Below are 6,994 nucleotides of genomic sequence, written 5' to 3'. Positions count from 1 at the left end.
TTGGGCATAGAAACATAAATATGAAATAAAATTATATTAAAATTATAGAAACATAAAAGCATAATTAAAATACATTCCAATGTAAGACACGTCATCCATAGACAAGACATTCTCAATGGCTTGTTTAAATATCCAAGTCTTCAAATTATATTCATTATATAATGAATATATACAGTAGAGTCTCGCTTATCCAACCTTAGCTTATCCAACGTTCTGTATTATCTAATGCAGTCTGACTTTTAGTAGTCAATGTTTTCAATACATTGTGATGTTTTGGTGCTTAATTTGTAAAATAATAAGGTAATTTACCGTTTAATAGGCTTTTCCTTAATTCCTCCTTATTATCCAACATTTTTGCTTATCTAACGTTATGTCGGTCTGTTTATGTTGGGTAAGCGAGACTACTGTAATTTGATTACATTTATGTTAGAAGTGAGAAAAATTAACTCTTATCCTATAATTAATGGCCATTTAACCTTAAATTTGAAGCCTGCATTCAAACCTTTACTATAATAAAATTGAGGATAATAATGGCCCTCTCTATGTCCTTACCTTGAGCCTAGGAGAAAACAGAAGGAAACACCTGCAAGAATTTTTGAACAGTTACCCCCCCCCCCCACCACCACCACCGCCCACATTTTCCCTTTCCTCCTCCTTATAAGCTTACTGTAAAGGACGATCAGTCAGGCGAGGGGTTTTTAAAATATCTTTGCCGCCAATATATAAAGGATCCAGGCAGGGGATATTTAACTCTGCTGCCACCTTTACTGTGTTCAGAAGCCTTTCATATAATAATGATGGGACTTAGAGAGTGAGACTTGGCAAAAGATGAAACAATAACTGTTTGTTTATTTGTCTCTTGTGAGGTACATAAGCGTGATGGTTTCAGGGATATATATACATACATATACATGCATACACACACACACAGTACAAATGGTTACTGTACAATTATGGTGGTTATAATTATGGCTTTCAATTGTTTTCTTATGAAGATGCTACTTTAAAATAGTTTCTGTGTAACTTTTAAAAATGTATTTCTTCACCCTTTCCTTCCCAAAAGGTTTTCGATTATTGTAATTTTGAATATTAAACAAAGGCTATAGAAAAATAACAATTAGAAAAATAAAGATCTCTTTTAACCTTTCACATTTATTAAGAAATGAGTTGGAAAAGGTAACATTTATTGGCTTTTAGCCCAGTATGTCATTTAATTATTTAAAACAGAACTAAGTTAATGCTGACAGTCCAACTTTAGTCAATCAATTAAATTTAAAAATTCATTTAAAGCCATCTCCTTTCAGTAAACTCTTTCTAACATAATTGGTAACTTAATTGATTTTAATGTTTGGATTTTCAAGACATACCTGCCCCTTTTTCTTTAGATGGATAGAGGAAACATTTCTTCAGATTATACCTCTGTAGCTAGGAAACAATTTCGGAAGCTCTTTACTGGTACATTGTAGTAGCTGTGAAAATAAAATTCTTCCTCTTGCAGTGATTATTACCTGAATTCTGAAGGGGAAGGGCATGTAATCTTGGCATATAAGCATGTGAGGGATGGAAAAAGAAAAGGGGAGATGGATACCTATGAGATAATTTCTATTTATCACTACTGCCATGAAAAATGATAACCTTTCCCCCAAATGATGCTACTTTGTACTTTGAAATAGATTTTGTCAACTATTTTTGTTTTGTTTTGAAAAATGTGCATACTTTCCTCTATATGTCAAAAGTCCCTTAAAAGGAAACAAAGAGAACCAAAAACCAACAAACAGCAAGACTATCCTTCTCAACAGAGGGATACCTGTATCTGTCCTCATATTTACCATTTGGCTTACACCAATGGTGTTTCCTTTCCAGCAATGTGTGTTTTGTAATGATCTTGTAAACCATAATTCAGGCCTCATCATGGACCGTCATGGATTAGCGACTAGAATGCAACTCCATTAAAAGGCGAAGGCTGCTGCTTTCAGCTCATTCCTCAGGACAAAGGAAAATGTGTATCTAGTCCATTAGGTAACTGAAATGTGAAAATAGCTCCATTTTTCTTGGCATGATAATATAGATTTAGAGCCTCATTTCCATTAAAATTACTGGGTTGAAATGTCCACTTGAAATTCTTATTATGATGGATATGCATTTATATCCATAAGTAAAATACACATAGTGAAATCTCTGGTTAAATGGTTTATTTTGGGGGGTGGGACTCTGGTTTGGAGACTTACTTGAAGAAATTCAACATCAGGCAGATAGCACTGGTGGATTTCTCAGCTGATGACCTTCAAAGCTATCTGCAACTAAATTTGAGTTTACCTTTATTATATGCCAATTTATGACAAAATAATTTGATGTATCAGAACATCAGAATCCTAATAGTAATATGGCTTAATAATCATAGCAAGTTGAGCACATTGATCACAGGCTAGTTTAATCTTTACACTAATTTTTCCTCTATGTGACTTTGAACAAGTTATGTATCTACAAGTTATGTATCTTGGTGACATTACTATTTCTGTCACACTGTTGTGAAGATTATTTTTTTAAAAATCAAATAAACATAAAACATATGTCAATGACAATCAGGTTTCTTAAAAACAGGAAACACCCACACACCCAATGAGAAAAGTACACTTTAATGGCATCCTCAAACTGGTTGTTCCAGAATAATATAAACACTGCTCCTTTCTGCATGCTTTTGTTTTTGTTTTTCACTCTTTCAGGAATTGTTACATAATACATCAACTGTGGAATTATGTGAACCTTTTAGTTGAGTCTGTCAAAGGTTATGCATGGATGATCTTTTCACAAAGACAGATTCCATGTGGAATCCATTACACGCTCGTTGCAGTTATTTCATGTAATGATGATATGAACTAAAATGTTCTCACATCGTGACAATCCTAAACACTTTAAACTATGTTTAAGTACAGTGGGACTTTTTGAGTTTGTGAGGCTACAATCCTATGTGCTCTTACCTTTGAGCAAACCATACTGAATTCAGCAAAGCTTTATTCTGAGTAGACATGGATAGAAATAGGCTGTAACTTACCTCTGCTGTCTTCATAGGGAAGAAGAGGTGGCCTGCTACATAGTAATCCTTGGAAAATAAATGCTTTAAGGATAGTGTAATATGAGGATACTAGTGTGCTAAACTCTGATAGATAGTCCAGGAAGAAAGCCAGAATAAGGTAGGTTAAGAAGGTAATTGTTTAGTCGAATGGAGTTTAACAATCAGGAATGTATGCACACAATTACAGCCTAAATAAATCAAATTCTCCTAGATATGCTAGTGTGGAGCTAAAGACCTAGGAAGAAGCTACATGTCATTTTGATAAAGAAATCTCTATTAAAAATATGGGAAAGGCTGTGATGCCTCAGGGCAGCGTGAGCACTGGGAACCAGACACGGAGGCCAATAAACAATCTAATATCTTTATTAAAGAAATAAAGGAGACAACCAAAAATAAGCAGAGTATATAGTCCAGCAATAGTCCTTCCAGAAAAGGTCAAATATAGTCCAGTAATGTGAAAGTAGATGTCCAGTATTAGAGTTCAAAGTTTTAAATCCGATAACTGAAACACACTCAAACTTCTAGGCTGTTTGAGTGGGGATTACAGCAAGGTCTGTCAAAGAGTTCCAGGTTTTAAATCCGAGGCTAGGATACAAGGCAAGGCAAAGTTAGTCGTGGTAGAGTTGAATCACTGTCCAGGCTTGGCAGGGAGACGAGATGCAACACCTGGTCTACTCGACAGTAGCGCGTTGCAGAACTACAGTCGATGTGAATTCCTCAACTGACACGTTGAACACCACAAAGGTCAGTCGGCGCCCAGAACTTTTATGGGACTACAATCTCCCCTCTAGCTGTCACACCCAAGGCAACGGAGCACTAAGAACTGACACACAGAGGCCAAAACTATCTAATATCATTATTAAGGAAATATATAAGAATAATAAAAACAAGTAAGAATGTAGTCCAGTAAAAGACCTTTCAGGGAAGGTCAAAAATAGTCCAAGATTATATTGTCCAATATTTTATATTAGAGTCCAAAGTTATAATTCCAAACCGAAACACACTCTATTTACAAGCAATAGAGTGGGGAACGTCCAAAGATCTTTCCAAAGTTCAAAGTAAGTCCACGGCAAGAACTGGGAACAAGGCTTGATACTAGAAACAAGGTCCAAGGCTGGAAGCAAGGCAAGATAGTTCTTGAATACTTGGCTAGGCAAGGCAAGGCGAGGCAAGGAAACTGGAGTTGCAGACTTTGCAAAGTCCACACTTGGCTGGAAACACGAAATCACTCCTGAAGCTGATCTGTTGACTCCGCACGGAACCCTCCATGTCGGGCACTTTTAACTAAGTCCCATTTCCCTGCAAAGCAGGTGTCCAGAGCTTCCTTTCCCAAGGGAAAGGGAAGCGAAACACATCTCCCTCCAGATGCGTTCCTCCCTAGAATTTCCCAGGAGAACATAGCTAATTAACGTCTTGTTTAGCTGCTAATCTCAAGCTTCTCCGAAACTGCTCTTTTTCACTCCGACTCGCAGCATAGGACTGTTTCCTAGCAAAAGGAGGGGAGGCAGTGGGAAAGGCCTGTTCAAGGTCTTCCTTAATGGGCTCTTGGGTAGAATCATCAACAACAGGCATCTGGAAAAATTCCGTCTCTTGCTGAGCCGGCAAAAAACCCATGTTTTCGTCATCATCAACCACGATGGCGCTGGGATCAGAACTCCAAGGCCCATGGGACATCACACCAGCCAGGTGTCTGAACACTCTTTCCCAAGGGAAAGTGGACTAAAGTCAACAACTTGCCAGATGCAATCCTCCCGGGAAACTCTCAAGGGAACTGGCTTAATTAACGCTTGCTCTCTCCGCTAATCTAGCGCTTCTTCTCTTATTCTGCTTCTCCGAGCGAGATGTTTCCCAAAACAATCTTCGGTCAAAAGGAGCGCTCTCTGGAGAACCGGGCTCTGGCTCAAGGGTCTTTTTAATTAACTGTGGGCTAAAACTGTCAACAGGGGACATCTGGAAGGGAGCAGAATCTTGTGGAATCAGCACAAACCCCATATCTTCTTCGGTCTGATCCACAATGGCGACAGGGTCATGACTCGAGGGTCTCTGAGACACTACAAAGGCGTCAAGGGAAATGATGGCTGCCAATCTGTGCCTAGCATTCTGTTAGTGATACATGTCTGTAAGTCCACCTTACTTTTCATATGTCCTTTTCTGGCAATTGTGGAGATTGGTATTCTCTTCTACCTTCTGCAGAAACCAACCTCCCTCTGAGTTACCTTTTGTTCTGTCATGTGCTGGGCCTGTAACTATTGTCTTTTTGTATAGGACGTATACTTTATGCCCAGCGGGAAGCCAGGGCACCTAAAGAGAAGTTCTTGAGGATTTCCCTGAAGAAGGATGACCTATTGAGTCGTTAATGAAATAACAAAGTCTTTATTGATGAACAAATAATAAATCTTCAAGGAGTCAAATAACACTTCAAGGTTTCCTTAATAGACTGTTGGCCCTTTGAGTCTTGTCCCCAAGGGACAGGCGATTGGCTTTGGATAACTGTGAAAACCCTCTTATAACCTCTCCCAGGCTGTCTATCAATATGGGCTTAGCTGATGTGGGACACACTACCAATTCCAAATGTGTCTGGGTATTGAGTGGACCTACCAGCCAAGGCTTGCAGATGTTTCAGCTGGGGTTCTGTGGATTGTGATGCTGTTCTCTCTTTGAGTCTTTAGAAACTTAGGGCTGTTTCCCTCAGGAGCTGAGAGGCTGTAAGCTCTCAGCCAGAGCTTTTGGGACTTTTTCTCTGGAATTTCTGATTCCTCGGATGTTCTATATCCCCGGATGTTCTTGAAATATGAAGCTTTTCTACGGGACGAGCTGGTCTACGTCCAATAGCTTAGCTTTCTTAAGAGAGACAGACTTAAAAATGGCTCCTTCCCTCCCAGATCCCTGAACAAGGGGCGGAACCAAACTTAATGATGATTGGCAGGCGGCCTGTCCTATGATTGCAAATATTTGCAGCAAGAAAATAAAGTTGGAGCTTCTGGTACAGCTGTACCAGCACACCTTTGGTTGCTTCAAATCCCACATGCCCATTCAGTGAATAGTGGAATGTGTGTGTGTCTGTAGTAACTGCAGAGGTATCTCATTGCCTGTAACCAGAGAACTGCGTCCTGCCAGTTCTTAGCAATAATGTCATTATTCTGTAACATAAACAGATACTTTTCCAATACTCCCTGCTCCTCACCAGCTGCTGAATGGCTGTGAAAGTGTGTGAATGGCAGCTAAACAGAGAGACTGGGCAAGTGAGACTTATTTCCAAAGAAAGGTTTTAAATTTGACGGCACCCCGTCATTCGGCTTATTTTTTGAACTTTTATAACATTATGCTGGGTTCAGACTAAGGCCATAGATTTCTTTCTCTTTCTTTATGTTATAAACAATCAGCAACTGACATGACATGCTTTGAATTTCGACCTATGCTTTTAGGGGCCGTTACTGGAACTGAGCAAGGCATTATGAATCTGGAAGCTTGGAAGAGTCAGATTGGACTCTTGCAGTGCTGTAGGAACACACAATGTACAACTGTTAAAACAGTAAAAGATCTTTTAGGCTTCAATCCTTTTTTTTTAACTACAATAGAATCTCACTTATCCAACATAAACGGGCCAGAAGAACATTGGATAAGCGAAAATGTTGGATAATAAGGAGGGATTAAGGAAAAGCCTATTAAATGTCACATTACATTATGATTTTACAAATTAAGCACCAAAACATCATGTTTTACAACAAATTGACAGAAAAAGCAGTTTAATACACGGTAACGTTATGTAGTAATTACTGTATTTACGAATTTAGCACCAAAACATTGCAATGTATTGAAAACATTGACTACCAAAACACTGACTACTAAAAGGCAGACTGCGTTGGATAATCCAGAACATTGGATAAGCGAATGTTGGATAAGTGAGACTCTATTGTACTT

This window comes from Anolis carolinensis, chromosome 2, assembly GCF_035594765.1.
Source record: "Anolis carolinensis isolate JA03-04 chromosome 2, rAnoCar3.1.pri, whole genome shotgun sequence".
In the NCBI taxonomy this organism is placed as follows: domain Eukaryota; kingdom Metazoa; phylum Chordata; class Lepidosauria; order Squamata; family Dactyloidae; genus Anolis; species Anolis carolinensis.
The sequence above is the reverse complement of the archived record's forward strand: the minus strand, read 5'-3'. Positions refer to the sequence as shown.